Below are 17,198 nucleotides of genomic sequence, written 5' to 3'. Positions count from 1 at the left end.
ACAAATGATGATTGATCAGGCACTGAGGTTTACTTAGCTTAATCTTATGCTCATCATATAATTGCCTGGAAATTCCATGGAGTAAGAGGTGCAAATAAAAAGCTAATATGTCTTGAACGTATCTGTTAGTGCTTTGTTTTGTTAGGTTCCTGAGTTCCCCTCTCACCTGATGATACTTCAGTGAGATGAGCTAACCAGTTTAGTGCTAGACCAGCACAGAGGCTTGTTGGAGATTAAGAGGGCTAAAGTTCTGAACTTGTTTCCTTCTTCCTGCCCTGGGAGCTGTGCAGAGTCCACATAAAAGGAATGAAAACCTCACTGTTGCTAACCAATGATGCCTTCTGACTCCAGCAAAATGCTCACAGGTTTCTATGGGAGCTGTGTAGCCTTTTATTTCCTTTAGTGCACATTTTCAATTTCAGGTGTCTGTCTAGGACTTGATTCCTTAAACAAGGATGAACCTGATACTTTCATAATCCTACAAACTAAATCAAAGCTACAATGAATATATATGAGAAATACGGTTAATCGTTATCAAGTGCAAGGTTAACTTATTTTACAAATTTGATTAGTTATGATCAGCAGAGTTGAGAGTCATCACAGGCCGAGGGACAAGGTGTGTGGGTAGCTGGGGTGTGGAGGCCCTGGCTCCATGCCCCAGAAGGGGCAGAGCCTTGGGCAGAAGGGATGACCTTAGTGCTGCCCTGTGCAGAGCATTGAGTCCCCCTCCACTCAGTACTCAGAAGCCATGTGGGCTGATGCTCCTGCAGCATTTCAAAGGGGCCCAGAGCTCTCAACCTCCACTGCTGCTGCTGTGACAGTAGTGGCACCTGGAACCCAGTCCCCTTGGAATCACTGAGTCTCTGTGTATTTGCAAGGGACGTGGGCGGACCTGGTTATAATTACCTGAGCATACAGAAATTTTATACTGACTGATGCATGAATTACAGCTGAGTCTATCCAGCGTGAGGCTCAACACATCATTGGCCTTTTAAAGGCAAGTCATGGCGAAGGTAGTAATAAGTGGTGGAAACAAGATCTGAGGGGAGAGCTCTTGGTAACAATAATGCCGTCTGTCTTCTGAATAAAATAGTGGGGCACCCTGGAGCATATTTTAAATTGACCACTGATGGATGCAGTTTTAGAAATGAGGGTGAAAAGCAGTTTTCAGCCAGCTAAGATGTCACAGGAAAATCCCAGACAAATGTCCTGGAACGTACTGGTAACTCCCAATTTTTATACTTTATTAAGAAGAACTTGGTTGGAGCTTTCATAAGGGCAAGAACGAAACCTAGAACAAGCAATGATAAATAGAGCTGTCTGGGAATTAGAATGTCCATTCCATGAGAAACTCTAGCAATTCAATTCTCCAATCCTGCAATTTTTAACTAGAAAAGAAGGCCAGCATTTACATGTCTCAGAAAATGAAATTTTTGCAACTATTTCATGATGTTTCCTTAACACATTTTGCTTGGATAAAACTAAAATCTTTCTTTTTGATTTCTTTACTCTTCTATATTATATGAAAAGTGATTTTGAATTATTTTAAAAAATAAAAGCTTTTTACTCTAGTAAGATTGAGATTAACTTTATCAAAGATTAAGCCTATGATCACATGATTTATTTTGATTTTTTTAAAAAATAAATTGACACATACCTGCTGAACATTTTGATTTTGATGGACTGGCATTTTCTAACTGATCAAAAACTGGAAAAATTTAGGGGATTCTAGTTTTCAAGTCCAGGAGGTTGTTGATTATGTACTGCTTAGATATTCTTCTCAAGAGCACTGTAGGAAAAACTAAAGTATTTAACCACAGTTGCTGAGCTGGGAATAGTCAGTTATGCCTAGACCTCACTCTTTTATTGAAAAACAAACCAATATATCTGGTGGTGGTTAAAAGGTCAGATGACGTGTAAAGCAGACCCATCTTCTAGCTGTCTCTTTGCAAGTTAATTAGCTTTGGTACATTTGTTTCCATCAAATATACACTGTTTCTTAATTTTTTTCCATACTGTGACTTCATGTCACAAAACATTTTGTCACTTCCTTCCCATCTAGTGGTAAAGAAAGCAGTTTGGTTTCCTAGCCCCCGACCTACTTGTGGTCCCCTGGGAGCAGTAGTCCTCAGGGGGTAGAAATAGCACAGAAGAACAGCCTGTGGTACTGAACTCGGAGCCCCAGGTGTGATGAGTATCTGTCTGGAAAGAGGACCTGCTGTTAATTTCATTTTGCTGCCCTTGTACATTAAGCTCCTACATTCAAAATGTCAATAATTTACATCTGGGCCACTTCACCGTTTTTCCTTTTGAACTTCTGTTAGCAAAATTAACACCTCAACACACCTTTTGCCTTCTGGTAGACTTTCCCTCAATTCCATTTAATGAGACTGCATTTCAGTTTGTCATTATATGACCTATTTCTCCAATCTGTATCGATGCTTTGGAAGATCATTTGGTTGGCCAATATGAAATGATTTGTTCTTTCCATCAAGTACAGGGTGCATCAGTATTCCCAGCTACACACTCTCCATCAAAATAGCCATAGCTGGAATTCTTAGCAAAGGAGACAAAGAGCATGCCTACACTACAGAGTTTTGCATTGCTGACTCTCATCGAGCTTGTGGTCCACCATAACTCCCAGATCCTTCTTAGTACTGCTATTGCCAAACCAGTCATCCCCATTCTATGTCTTCATATTTGATATAACATTTGTCTTTTGTTAAACTAAATTTGTTGTCAATAGCCCATTTCTCCCAATTTTTCAATAGCTCACTGAATTTTTGCTGTGTGCTCCCAAGTGTTGGCAATCCCCTACCTGCAGGGGCTCAGGGAGCTATTTAAGAGGGTCCAGAGCTCTGGCTGCTGCTGCAGCTTCAGCTGCAGAAGCCATAGCAGGAGCCCCAAGCCCTTTTAAATTGGTAGGCCCTGGGGCAGCTGCCCCTTTGCTGCCTCCTTTTGATGGCTCTGGGCATAGCTTATTGGAAGATCACAGAGCAATGCCACTCTTCACTAGCTAAGAATATAACTCCTTGCATATCATACCCTCCTAGTGACATCTGAGACATGATCAGGACTGAAGCTATAAGATTAAATATCAACACTTTTTTAAGTCAATTATAAAAAGGCATCAGATCCAACACAATAGAGGATGAACCTCTGAAATTCCAGACACTCTAGTCTGGCAACATCTGGACGAGAGTGCCCCAGTGGCTGGGAGTTGGGGACAGCTGGTTGTCTGGAGCCCAGGAGCCCCAGTCAGGGCCGGGAAGGTGGCAGCGGCTGAGGAGCCCTGTCCGGGGCATCGCTGGGCTGATGTAAGGGAAGCTAGCAGTGACTGGGGTGGGCTGGGCTGGGGCTGGTGGGGAAGGATGCAGCCAGACTGTACTTGAACTTCCCTATATGTTCTTAAAATCTAGCCATGAGTATCACCATGAAAGTTAGCGCAAAATCCATCCCTTATGTTAATGTGAACTAATTTGGCCCTTAGTGCCGACAGATGTCAAAAGGCAGTTTGACAACTGTAAGACTCATGCCATGGAGCATTTCAGCAAAGTGACTGGACCATTTTAAACATGCAGGCTGTTTTTGGTGCCCTCTGGGATTATAAAAAATATAACCCCGGTGTCCTTTTTGTGAATTGCTTTCGTTCCATGCAGCCTTCCCTTCTGAGGACACCAGAAACAAGCCCCTCTTGTGCTTATCTGGTCCAAAGGAATCAATTCTGTGACTTGTATCTGAGGTATATTTTAATGGTGATCTATATTTCTAGTTATTGTCAATGGGCAGGTAATTAAATTCCAAGTGACAGAAGCATTGTGACAATAGTTTTATACTTAGTGCCATTCTTTCAATTGCTTAAGTACTGATTTTACTATCTAGAATATACGTTTTGTTTGATTTAAATGCTTTTTTTCCTGATTCAGGTATTATAGTTAACACAAAATGCCATAGGCAGAGCTCTGATACTTATAAGTCTAAAAAGATGGCACAGGAAAAATTAGTGGAATAGGTTCCGTACAGTTATCAGACTCTGAATGGGATTGTCTGCATCTACAGAAGAAAACAAGACAGGACAAGTGTCCATGGAAAGGGCCTCTGGAGCTAGTAATGTCGGTCCTGTGAACAGATGGAGAATTCTCACACGGTAACCAAATACAGATGTTTATTAGATGTGTTCCATACCAAGGTTTTCAGTTTTACGTTCCTGCTTCCCCAGTTCTGGCTCCAGTCCAGTGTGTCTGCTGGGAAAGGCTGAAAGCATTTGAGGTGGGATATGGCTAACTAAATAAGCCTACTGTGCAAAACAACAACAAAAGCAACAACAAAACATTACTGTGCTATCTTGGACCACTCCTCTTGTTTTCTAATTTGAGCTCTCTCTGGGGGTTTTCAGTCAATGATGTCTTCATACCCCAAATTAACAGTTTTCCATTAGAAAGCAACAAATAAGAACTCTGTGTACACGTGCAACACAACCTTGGGGGTGGATAAAGAAAGATGTATGTGGCATGTTTTAATGGTCAGGATTTGCTTTTGAGGTTGCAGAGAAGGTTTAAGGTTTAGTTGTGCTGCTAGGCCAAATGAGTTTGAACTTCTCAGAAATAAAAAGGCCAGAGGAGATCAGAGTATTAGTAATTCACAAATTGCAGTCTTAAGAATCCAAAGCAGGGGCCAGCCAGCTGCTGTCCAAAAAGCCATCTATCCAGGCTTCTTCAATTTCTTTTTTCCTTCCGTTCCTGCTGGTTGTGAGATCCCTCAGGTCAAGATTAGACTTTAATATTCTTTGAAACTCTCTAATCACAACAGTGAAAAATGAAATTTTATCTGTGGTTACACTTATGCAACCAGTCTAAAATCAGTAAAACTTCCTTGGTGTAACTGACAACAGAATTTGTCCTATTATGTAGAGACATTGGCTAGGAACAGGATTGCTGTTAGCGGAGATGGGGTTGTCCTCCTGTGCAGATGGTAGACCACTAGCAGAGCTGGTCCCTTGTAGTGGCTAAAGCACTTCTCTGGCACCCTCATGAGGGTCAAATGGAAGGAATGATGTATGCAGTGACAAATCTCCAGCCCTGTTCAGCTCTTCTTCCCTGCTCAGAGAAGGACTATACTGGCGGGGGTGGGGGGGTGTTACATGCCTCATCCCAAGCTAGTCCACACTCTTGTGTTCAGTTACCATGTCTTCTCCGTTACAAGGAGGCTCTCCCATAGTTGGGCAGAAGATTGGACATTCCCTTCAGGGAACAATGACAGCATTTTGTGCCTCTTGCATCACGTGCTAAGAATAACCTAGTATATATTTTAGACAGTCTGTTCAAGAAAGCCTTCTAAATGGTAAGAACTAGGACCACCACATTTGGTATACAGCTGCCTCTTAGCATAATTTAAAACAAGGTCATGGTCTGAGTGTGCCTGGAAAATGGAGTGTGCCTGGAATGGGGTGGGTCCTCATAAAACCATGCAGAAAATAGGCAATCACCAAGCAAGTGAAAGGAGCTGGGTAGGGGCCTTCACTCTCTCTGGGGCTGCCCAAGATCTCCACCCCCACCCCACATACACACTTTAGGGAGTATGTTGGCAGGGAGCATGCTGAAGTTTCCTTGCCCTGATTCATATGGGAATGTTGCTGTCTGTTCCCGTTCAGCTGGGAGAGAGGGAATAGAGTTTGTGGCATTCCTCACTCCCTCATCAGCCTTCTGCACTCCCCAACCAGAGAGGAAATTAGACTGGAGATGAATATACAAGGGTCTGGTCAGAGATATTAAGAAGGAAAGATGGTATTATGATGAAGGCCCTGGGCAGAGACTAAGATGATGTGAAGTCAGTTCTTGGCTCTACCAAAATGTTCCTGTAGCACATCACTTTAATCTCTGTGTCCTAGTTCCCCATCCTGAAAAAGATGATGATAGCATTGCCCTACCTTAAAAGAGGGTAACTGAAATACAGATTGTGAGAGACTCTGCCTCACTAAGGTGACAGGAGCTATCTGGGTCCCATCAATGTGTCCGAAGACGACTTGGAACTATGAGGCCCAAATCTTAGTTGTGATCTATAAGTGCTACTGTAATACTGCTAATGGTAACTGGTAAGAAGCAATGAAAGAAACAGAAGAAAATTTTACTTAAAGAATCCCGGGCGTTGAAGGCTGAATGGAAACTTTAGAGGAGGTGAGGGCGGAAATAATATGAATTGAAACTAATTTCTCAGTATGACACTTAAAGTGAGTCTGTGTCAGCTATTAGGAGGGTAATTATGTAAAAACTCTTCTCAGCAGAGAACTCCACAAATGATGGAAAATGTAATTACAGGGAAAACAAATTTTAATTTCAGGGCTCTCAGAATGTCAGGTTATTGTCTCCCAATGGGATTCAAGTTTAATCGAGCTTTTGTTAGACAAACAGTTTGATCTTCCATTATAAGTAGACTGAGCTGTTTAAGTGCCTCCAAGAAAGGAAAAACATAGCATATTTCAGCCAAACAAGCACAGAATACTATTCTGAATTCAGTATACTGTTGTCTTGGGACATTTCTTTAGTTACAAATCAGTACAATGAGACCGTCTGCCTATTTCTATTATCTGTCCAAAAGTATGTGTATATAAATGCATTACATAGAAGGGTCAAGTAGACTTCTGTTCTTGCTTCAGTGGCTACAACAGGAGAGATTGGAAGGAAACCCACTCCAATATAACAGGGGGTGGGGAGATAGGTATTTAGGGTACTGCCTGGCAACATGGGTTTAGGCCTTGGTCCAGTGGCAGGGTTCAAACCTGGATGTTTGTGTGTCCACAAAGTATCCTAGCCACTGGGCTGGTAGCTAATAGGGGAGGAGACCCATCATCTTTGATTTTGTGTATTTAGCCCTTGATTTCTTTGTTTAAAATGTCTGAAGACAAAACAGTTTGTACCTGCCAAAAGACTTTTTCCAACTAATTCTGATTGCCAAAAATTGTCCTCCTTCCCACTGCCTCAAATAATTTTGAACCAAACCAGCACTTCATTTATTTATGTATTTACTGGGAAATGCAGGCAAACTGAAAAATCGGTTGGTACAAGAACTCCTTTTTGGAGCAGTTAAAACAGGGACAAATTTGTATCCTTGGGCTTATTAATATTAAACCCTAAAAAGAACTTTTGTTCTTTTAAAGACATAGAGTCCATGTGATCCTTTATACCCCTTATTCTGTGGGAGCATAAAGGGTCACAGTTCTGTCCCAGTAGGCTGAATTTGCCAAATGGGATACTGAAATTCGGCTGGGGTGTGTACATAGTTACTTCACATTTTAAGATCTAGCTCATTCTGTGTAGCAGCTATAGTGAGTGACTGAACACATGAATGCAGTGATGTTCAGTAAAGCTGGTAAGCATAGCTTCATTCACTGTTACCGGTAATGAGCCAGTTCGGTAGTTTCCTCATAGAGTTAAGCTAGTGCAGCTTGTTAAGGAGGCACAGTGGGTTTATTTTTCCTCTCATGAGATAACAGGAAAGAGTTAATTATTGTTCCTTTAAAGTGACTAAAAAGCTGTTACATTGCCACAAGAAGAGTGAAAGGTGGATATTAGGTTACAAGGATATTCCAGACCACAATTTTAATCAAGCCTGAATCTCCTTATTTTATGAAATGAAACAGGATCAATTCGTATGTCATGGCAACATATGTTGGTGCACCCTGAGTTGGATCAAGTAGTGTTATGATTTTGTGATTCTTCTTTAAGAGACAGATGATCTCTGCTTCTGCTTCTTGCACTTTTCTTATGGTAATTCTAGTTCTTTGTCATAGTTTCCACACTGGGTATGGTTGTGGTGGACATCAGCAGCTGATACAACAGAGAAACCAGCTTTGCTAGCCCTAGAGCTTCAAGGAGAAAGGGTCTTAAAAAGATTAGACCGGACTCTGATCCTATACTGTCTTTGAGTCCACTGGAGAGAAGATCAAACACATAATGGGTGCATCTACACCAGGAATTAATTTTGAAGTTAGGGGCCACTTCGAAGAAGCTTGAAGAGCATCTACACATGTTTTTCATCTACACAAGTTGACTTCAAAGTAAGGGAGCCCAACCTCAAAATCTTTACTCCATTCCTGGGAATGGAATAGTGCCCTGCTTCAAAGTTTAACTTTGGAGTAGGGTGTGTCTAGATGCCCAGCTTCAAAGTCTGTTACTTCCAAGTTGTACTCCACTGGAGTAAGTAACTTCAAAGTTATTTTGTCATGTAGGCATGACTTATATGTATTTCCAAAGGATATACTGTTGGTCTACTTTTGCTTCTGTCCAAGTCAATAGTAGGAAAACTACTAAATAGTTAGGAAAACTCACTTTAAAAATCCTGCTCTAAAACTTAAAAATTTCAGTGGCATAAAAAGTAGAGACAATGCCAAATGATCCATATGCATTTTAGGCACCAATTCAGATTAAAGATTATTAAACTAGGTTTGGATCTGATAGTACAGGTTGACCTCTCTACTTTGGGATAAATTAGAGCTAAATAACAGCACAGACTACTGAAACTTAGGACTGGTGGCTGTAAGCAAACTTTATGGGACCATGGGAAACTTGGCCACAACCATGATAAGGGGTTGTCTAGCTAACTAAAATCATGACAGATTATGGATGTGTAGACAGATAAGAGTGCCAAACTAGAGAGGTTCAACATGTACCTACAATTTAGAACCCAGTTTCAGCCTGCAGGTCTTGACACTATTACAAGATCTGTTACCATGGAAAAATTCTACCATGATTTACCAAACAGTCGTCTTATGAGATTCTGCTCATGCATAAGCCAAAACACAGACTTTTCCAGTTGGAATTCACTGGAAAATCTCAGGGGGAGATTTATACCTGGGGATTCTGATTTTCACACATGTCCCCTAAGCAGACAAACAACTGAAGGGTCCATATTTGACAAGGTTTTTATTTTAGCATGCCTGTAATCTAAGAAAATATAATTTATATAGTGGCTCAACCTGTTTAGAATGCAGCTGCATTTCCCCATGGAACTGAAATCAGAACCAATGTTCTTTCTCACTGGACACCTCTGCAGGGGAAGAACAAAAAACAACTCCAGCTCAGAAATATATTAGTCCCACTGGATTTATCTGGAATTATGAACTATGCTTTACTTTGTAAAGGTTGGAATAATAGATTGATTTAATAATTAATTCATCATTTATTCAGTGGTTTTATTAATTCATTACTTCAGATATTTCATATTCTTGTTTTCTCCCTTGGTTCCTGGTTTGTGTTGTTGCTTTTCTTTTCTTTTCTTTTCTTTTTTTTTTTTTTAATGGGAAGATAAGCATATCTTGCTTATGATGGGAATTGTGTGTGTGTGTGTGTGTGTGTGTGTGTGTGTAAAATCTAAAATACATGCATATTAGCTGTTCCAAATTTATAAATGTTACAGGTAATGTTTTTGCTGTATTCTGTAAACATTTTCCTTTTTATTCTTAAACATTACAAATCTAAGGAATACTTAGCTTTAATAAATGCCATACTGACAAAAAGATAGGTAGAATAATTGTTACCTCTTTAGCTTGTAAAAAGCGTAAGTATATTCAATCTCTGCTCAATAGAATGCAAAAAGATTTGTTATTTCTGGATCTATAAAAGACAAATTTCTACTTCTTTGTTTGTTTTGCCAAAGAGTGGGGAAAAAAAAACTTGCTTTTCCCCAGCTCACTTTCAATATAAACTAAAAACTGTTTGGTCAGCAAGACTGGCTCTAATTTTAGCAAAAGCAAAATGTCTGTCTCAGAAGGGAATGCCAGAGATCAAGGAATTGTTCACTTCTTGTGAAACTTCTCTCTTGGCAGTGTTCAAAATGCATAACACAGGTAGGTTAAAATAGAGTGAAACTTAAGTATGTGTCCTGGGGGTGGGGAAAAAATCATGAAGAAAATACCCAGACATTTGTAAGTGGCAGCATTGTTTAAAGCAATAGCAAAATGTGGATTTTGATTTCTATCTAATAATGTTTCCTGTTTTTTAAATACTTATTTCGCTGTGGAAAAGGGCAAAGAGAAACTTGCAAGGGGCTTATGATGGGAGGCTTCTGGGAAAAGTGGAGAACTAATGTTCCAACCACCACTCTGTCACTCAAGAGACGAGGAAGGCAAAGCTCTCTTAGGCTACCTCTACACTATTGGGTTTTTTATGGAGAAAAAATTTCCTCATTTTTTTTTTGTATATTTGCCTGAAATCTGATGATCTTGCATCCTTAGATTACCTGTGTTGTTGATAAATCTAGACTAATTCATCTTCCATTCATATGATATATTTGAAATGCACAATCCCTACTATTCTCTGATTATTTTCTTGCAATAGTATAAAAGATTTTAGTGGTGTCTTATAAAGTACACTTATTAGCTATTCCAGTTTTGTGCCATTTTTTTCCTTTGCGTCTTTTTCTGAATATATTTATGGTGGGACAAATACTTTGTATAAACTCATGTAAGTAAGCCAGCAGATAAATCTGGCCAATATCTGTGATATTGTAAGCAGGGGCTAGTTCTGTAAGTACTAGTTATTTGCTTTTATCTTCTGATACTACTGTATCAGTTCTTTGTTGCCAGTACATAATTTTCATTGCTTATTGCTTGTTTTTAAGTGGGCTAGAACTATGAAGTGATATCTTTAATTATATTCCTGCCAAACTGAAGATTCCACTTCATGCCTCAATTGGAGTACTGCATCCAATTCTGGGCCCCACATTTTAGGAAAGATGTGCAGAAATTCAAAAGGTTCCAGAAAAGAGCAACTAAAATGATTTAAAGGTCTAGAAAATATGACCTATGAGCAAAGATTAAAAGAATTGGTTTATTTAGATTGGTAAAGAGAATGCTGAGAGGGGATATAATATCTGCTTTCATGTATCTGAAAGGGTATTACAAGGAAGAGGAAGAAAAATTATTCTCCTTAGCCTCTGAAGATAGGACAAGAAGCAATGGACTTAAATTGGAGCAAGGGAGGTTTAGATTGAACATTAGGAAAAAATTCCTAACTGTCAGGGTAGCTAAGTACTGAAATAAATTGCCTTCGGTGGCTGTAGAATCTCCATCATTGGAGGTATTTAAGAATAGGTTGGATAAATATCTAATAGGGGTGATATATTTGATGCTTGGTCCTGCGGTGAGTATAGGGAACTGGACTTGATGACCTTCCAGGTCTATGATTCTTTATAAAGTTGGCTCAAGTCCACAAAAGCATCTGCTCAAATGCATTTGTTCATCTGTAAGCTGCCAAAGGACTCCTTGTTGATTTGGTAAAAATAAGGTGGTGTATGGAACATTAATGTGGCTTCCTTCTGTGTATGACTTCTGATGCTGTTAATTGCGTGATCACATTTTTAAACAGGACCTTTTACCTTCTTCTGTACACAGGATGAACAGTGCTCACCTAAGCTGTGTCTACACGTGCACGCTACTTCGAAGTAGCGGCACTAACTTTGAAATAGTGCCCGTCGCGGCTACACGCGTCGGGCGCTATTTTGAAGTTAACTTCGATGTTAGGCGGCGAGACGTCGAAGTTGCTAACCTCATGAGGGGATCGGAATAGCGCCCTACTTCGACGTTCAACGTCGAAGTAGGGACCGTGTAGACGATCCGCATCCCGCAACGTCGAAATTGTGGGGTCCTCCATGGCAGCCATCAGCTGGGGGGTTGAGAGACGCTGTCTCTCCAGCCCGTGCGGGGCTCTATGGTCACCGTGTGTAGCAGCCCTTAGCCCAGGGCTTCTGGCTGCTGCTGCTGCAGCGGGGGATTCATGCTGCATGCACAGGGTCTGCAACTCATTGTCGGCTCTGTGGATCTTGTGCTGTTTAGTGCAAGTGTGTCTGGCAGGGGCCCTTTAAGAGAGCGACTGGCTGTTGAGTCCGCCCTGTGACCCTGTCTGCAGCTGTGCCTGGCACCCTTATTTCGATGTGTGCTACTGTGGCGTGTAGACGTTCCCTCGCTGCGCCTATTTCGATGTGGTGCTGCGCAACGTCGATGTTGAACATCGACGTTGCCAGCCCTGGAGGACGTGTAGACGTTATTCATCGAAATAGGCTACTTCGATGTAGGCTTCACGTGTAGACGTAGCCCTAATGAGCAGCTAATCAATATATTGTTTTCTCCTCATTGTACAATGTGTGGTTTTAGGCCTTATTTACAGTACTTACTTATTTCAAACACTGTGTGTCATAGTCTCTATATCTACTTGTGGGTTTCTAATATGGAAGATAAGAAAATAAGAATGACCATACTGGGTCTGACCAATGGTCCACCTAGCTCACAATCATATCTTTCAGCAGTGGCCAATGACTGGTGCTTCAGATGGTATAACAAAACAGGGCAAATATTAAGTGATCCACACCAACATCTATTTGTACCATTCCAAAGCAGTACCATTATTTAATGAAGGCATTCCCCTGCCCCACCACTTGTTTAGCAGCCTTTCCTTGCTGAAAATGTCTCTGTATCCTTCAAAATTTTAATCAAGATCCTTTTTTGTTGAACATGGATAGGCTTTCCTTCAGTTACATTGTTCATTAGTACAATTTCTATTTCAACAGAGATGACTCTCTTTTACTTTGCAGTTGAGTCTGTATCTCAGTTATCTAGCTCAGCACAGTTTTTGTTTCTCGGATGTCAAACTGTGGAGGAACAGTAATTTGTTCAAACCGGAGTTTAAACCAGCTAGAAGTGGTGTGTGCTAGAGCCCGTCATTTGGTATGACATGTCGCTCTTCAAATGAACGTGTTCAATGACTGTAAATATGATTTATGTTAACACAGGAAATATTGTGTGATTACGGCAAGACTGTCACAAATGAGGAGCTTTGGAGCAAAGCAGGACAAGAACCACTTGACATCCAAATCAAGAGAAGAAAGTGGGGGTGGCTAGGCCACACCATCAGAAAATCATCATCCAGCATAGTCCATCAAGCTCCCATATGGAACCTGCAAGGAAAATGCAGGAGGAAGACCTCAGACAATGTGGAGAAGATCTACTGAGACTGAAGGACAATAAGTGGGGTACTCCTAGAATCAGCTAGTTCTGACCTGAGACCAAATGAAGTGGAGGAGACTTGCAGATGACCTATGCTCTGCTCTGCATACAAGGGTTTAAGTCAAGTAAGTCACCCCTAGGTTTAGGGTGCCCAGTTCTGTTCTCACTAACACAATGTAACTCTAATGCTATGGCAGATAATATTCTGGATTTATAGCAAAGTAATAAAGAAGAATTTGTCTTTTGTGAATATTCAGCTCCGTTTGCCCTGATTCTCTACTACTTTAGATCCTATGTACCAAACTGCGACTTACCTTTTGGACTGGACTTAGCTTTCAATAGACAGATCTCATTTTCTATGATGCCATTGGTGAGTGACAAATCTGATTGCAGAAGTCATATAAAAATCTGCCATCTGCAAGTGCTGTGCACTGTTTTTGAATCCTGCACTTTTCTTGTAATATATCTATGTAAGGAATGTGCCAGCAGGAACTCAATGCTGCTGAAGGCTGGGAGGAATGTGTCTCCCAGAAATCATTTGCATGAGAATGCAAAGGTGTGCATATGTGACACCATGCAAACAAGGACTGATGTGTAGCAAGGAAGCAATGAGATTTTGTCTGTTGTAAACACATTGTTGCAAAATCACAATTTATGCAAACACTCAGTATAAGAATTGTGAAATCTCACCAATGTTCCAAGTCATTGTGGGGGACAGGGCAGTCATCATAACTGCATGAGACGTGGATTGCACAGGGCTCCCTGGTTTAAAGCATTGTAAAGTGGAAGGGGAGGGACATGGGTTGAGCTGCGTGCGTGCGTGCGTGCGTGCATGCGTGCGTGCGTGCGTGCGTGCGTGCGTGCTGCAGCTATAAGCCTGGTTTGACTAGTCTTCCCCACCTGTAAAAAGATAAAGATGGATGCTTGTGTTTTTTATGAGATTCCACTCTGATAGCTATTAAGAACTGAAATCACAGAGTGGCAGCTGAGGCCACTAAGAGCTGAAATCACAGGGTTTTGCCTCAGGCCAAAGCCACAGTGGATGGATGGACAGTGTGACCAGTATATGGCCTGTAGGAGGAGCAGCAGACAGCGTGACCGGCGGCTGCTGGTAGGAGGGCTAGCGGCAGATGGACGGTGTGACAGGCGAATGGCTGGTAGGAGCAAGCAGAACGCTGGACCAGCACAAAGGTGGCATTGTCTCAGGTTCCATGAGGGAATGCATCAGCGTGAGGTGTCAGTGCCCACACGGACTGGACCAAGTTGTAAGTGGGGCATTTGAATTGGGGGCGTGGAGAAAGTTGGGTGTGTGGATTGGCTGTTTACTGTATTGAACTGGTGAGTCTGAGAGGCCAAGGACATTGCTCAATGCATTTGAGCAGGGACAGTTACTTGAGGGCTGGTTATGAACTCTGGGTGTGGTGTTTTCCCACGCTTATGCTAATTGACCTTTCTGCCTCTTATTAAATGTTCTTTTCTACACTCAGACTCTGTGCTTGAGAGTGGGGAAGCATTGCCTCTCCAAGGCACCCGAGGTATGTGAATTTCCCAGGCTACTGGGTGGGAGCTTGAGCCAGTTCTATGTGAGATGGATGAAAAGGAACCCCTAGATGTTGAACCCGGCCCTGGTTGCTGCCAACTCCTTCTGGCAGAAGGGTTACATCTATATGTTGACTCTCAAGGCATTTGAGAGCCCACTGAGTAGAATGTATTAGGGCATAAGCTTTTGTGAGTTGCAACTCGCCTCATCAGATGCGTGACGTGAAAGAATCAGATGGTAGGGATACGGAGAGAGGGTGTTGTATCAGTGGTACTCCTATTAGGGCAGATGTGGTATATAGTGATGTGCACCACCAGTAGAAATATTTGTTGCAGGCTGTGGGTGCTCTGCTGAGCAGCTGGGAATCTCTCTTGGGCTACGTCTACACGTGCCCCAAACTTTGAAATGGCCATGCAAATGGCCATTTCAAAGTTTACTAATGAAGCGCTGAAATGCATATTCAGCGCTTCATTAGCATGCGGGCTGCCACAGCGCTTCGAAATTGACACACCTTGCCACCGCACAGCGCGTCCAGACAGGGCTCCTTTTCGAAAGGACGCCGCCTACTTCGAAGTCCCCTTATGAGCTCATGGGAATAAGGGGACTTGGAAGTAGGTGGCGTCCTTTCGAAAAGGAGCCCCGTCTGGACGCGCCGTGCGGCGGCAAAGAGCGTCAATTTTGAAGCGCTGCGGCAGCCCGCATGCTAATGAAGCGCTGAATATGCGTTTCAGTGTTTCATTAGTAAACTTCGAAATGGCCATTTGCATGGCCATTTCGAAGTTTGCGGCACGTGTAGACACGGCTATGGACAGCTGCCCAACCACTCATCTTACAGGGAGCGCTGGTCCTAAACAAGTTTGGCTGTTGTGGTGGCAGGGGGAAGAAGCTATCACCAGGCCTAACCTTAGGTCCGCATCTTTGTCCTTAACCACAGATTCTTCAGTTTCACAGCAGGCACTAAAGCCTCCCTGCCACTTGTGAGCACAAACTTCTCCCATGAGTTATGGAGGTGTGATCTATTAGTGATAAACAAGCAGTTAAATGAATTTTTGTTTTTTCACTATTTACCAGTGGAATGGGATTTTCCTGATGTTCACTTTTTGGAAAGTATTCAGTGAACATTTCATGAGTGGGACCCATTTCAGTCTGTGGGCTGATTGTGGTCTCTCTGCCATGAGCTTGGCTCAGAATATTCAGAATCAAGTTGAAACAAAGGCTGCATTTAAAATGGACATGGCTGAATAAATGTAATGTAGTCATGATTCTAAATTAATTTTCCATGAGTACATTGCTCTCTTTGTCTAAAAACTCTTTTTTTGTTTAAAAAAATTGTTTCAACAATTTATGTCTTCCAATGCAGTTGCTCATGGGAGTGTTCGTAGAAAGTGAAGACGCAGTTGAAATAAAATTGTCTACATTAAATTAAGTGCTGTCTGCATCACTAGCCGGAGTATCAATCTATGTGTGCCATCTTTCTGCACAGAAATAGTCTACGTAGACATTGCTACCACACATTGAAAGCCCCAAAATGTGGTTTGGGATGCTAGGCTTTCAAAGAGTAGGAAACCAAGACGTGTTGTGGAACTTTCAGCAATGTCCATGTCGAATTTTTTACGTGCAGCAAGCCAGTTCAGTGTTGACTTATTGTGCTGTAGGCCAGGAGGTTAACTTGCCTTATAGTTAAGGCTCGTTTACATAACAAGAGACAGCAGATGGAAACAGATTGACTGATGGAGTGGGAAAGAAACCATGACGATGTTGCTCAGCTGGCTGGGCTGTAATCTCAGCACACCAGTAACCTAGCCTTTTGTCAAGTTCTGTGTAGGCTTCTTGTCAGAGAAGAGTTGTACAGGTTGAACCTCCCTGGTCCAGCACCCTGAGTTTTTCCAGACTAGGGATTTTGCTGGAACAGGAGAGGTGCTCTCCGCTGCTGGCCTCCAGCCCATACTCTTGGGCTCCCTTACTGGCCTACACCACTTCCTGGTCCCTGTCCAATGGTTCCCCTGCCTTCCTGACCCCAAGGGCTGCCTGCTTAATGGTCCCCTTGGCTGCAGCTTCCTGGCTGCTGCTCCATGGCACTGGGTCACGGTGTCCAACAATCAACATCCCAGTCACAGCTTCTGACTCCAAGCCCTCCAGGCTGCAGCTTACTGGCTGTGGGCTACTGCTTTCCAAGCCCTGGATATGGGCTTCTGGCTTCCCAGCCTGGCCAGTACTCCTGAGTCACAGTTTTGCATGCCCCATCTAGGGTTCCTGGCTGCCGGTCTCCCAGCTAGTCCCCCCTCCCAGCCACTGGGGCTCTCTGGTCTAGTAACATTTGTTTTATAGCCCTGCATATCTGCATCTGGATAGATGTGGATAGCCATGCCTCACTATTGTGGATATGGATGGGGTTACAAATTTTATATTTGCACAGGGCTACAACAAAATGGCCTGGATTTGACACTCCAAATTGTTTTCATTTATAATATAGAAGGTATAGGATTTTCTGGGAAGGTCCTTAATAAATGAAAGAAACATAAACTGAAACTTTATTGTAGCAACTCATAAGAAGTTAGAAATGTGTTCTTGCTTCTTTTGTAAAATTTGAAAGTTGTACAAAAGTAATGAAATGGCTTTGTGATCAAACACTGACTAGGTTGACAATATTTGCCAGGGGCATTT

This window comes from Carettochelys insculpta, chromosome 5 (assembly GCF_033958435.1).
Source record: "Carettochelys insculpta isolate YL-2023 chromosome 5, ASM3395843v1, whole genome shotgun sequence".
Lineage (NCBI taxonomy): Eukaryota > Metazoa > Chordata > Testudines > Carettochelyidae > Carettochelys > Carettochelys insculpta.
The sequence above is the reverse complement of the archived record's forward strand: the minus strand, read 5'-3'. Positions refer to the sequence as shown.